Raw genomic sequence first — 551 nt, 5'->3', positions numbered from 1 at the left:
TTGAGCTTCTTGAATGCTTATCTGTTCACTTTTCAGGATGTTAGGAAATTTTTCTTCCAGAAGCTCTTCAACTATCTCTTCTGTGGGCTTGTGTGATTGTTCCTGTCCTGGAATGCCAATAATTCTTATGTTACTTCTCTTCATGTTATCCAACATGAATCTTAAGCCTTCTTCAGATTTTTTTTTATCCCTTTTTGTATTTGTTCTTCTATTTTAGTAGTGTTGAGAGATTTATCTTCTAGCTCACTAGTTCTGGCTTCTGTCTCTTCAATTCTACTCCTTTGCCCTTTCAGTGTATTGTCCATTTCTGATACTGTATTATTAATCATTTGGACCTCTTTCTGTAGGTTTTGAATTGTTTCTAATGCTGTATGTATCTTATTGGATTGTTCCTGTAGTACTTTCCCAATTTCTTCCTTATATTTCTCAACTCCATTGTATAGTGTTTTGATATCTTTTATAATCATTTTTAGGAATTCCTTCTCCGGCATTTCCAAAGCCTGCCCATCTTCCAGTATGGAGTGTAGGTCTACTTCCAGCTCATTTGCCTT

The sequence above is a fragment of the Chrysochloris asiatica genome, unplaced genomic scaffold (assembly GCF_000296735.1).
Source record: "Chrysochloris asiatica unplaced genomic scaffold, ChrAsi1.0 scaffold00337, whole genome shotgun sequence".
Lineage (NCBI taxonomy): Eukaryota > Metazoa > Chordata > Mammalia > Afrosoricida > Chrysochloridae > Chrysochloris > Chrysochloris asiatica.
Note: the sequence above shows the minus strand (reverse complement) of the source record.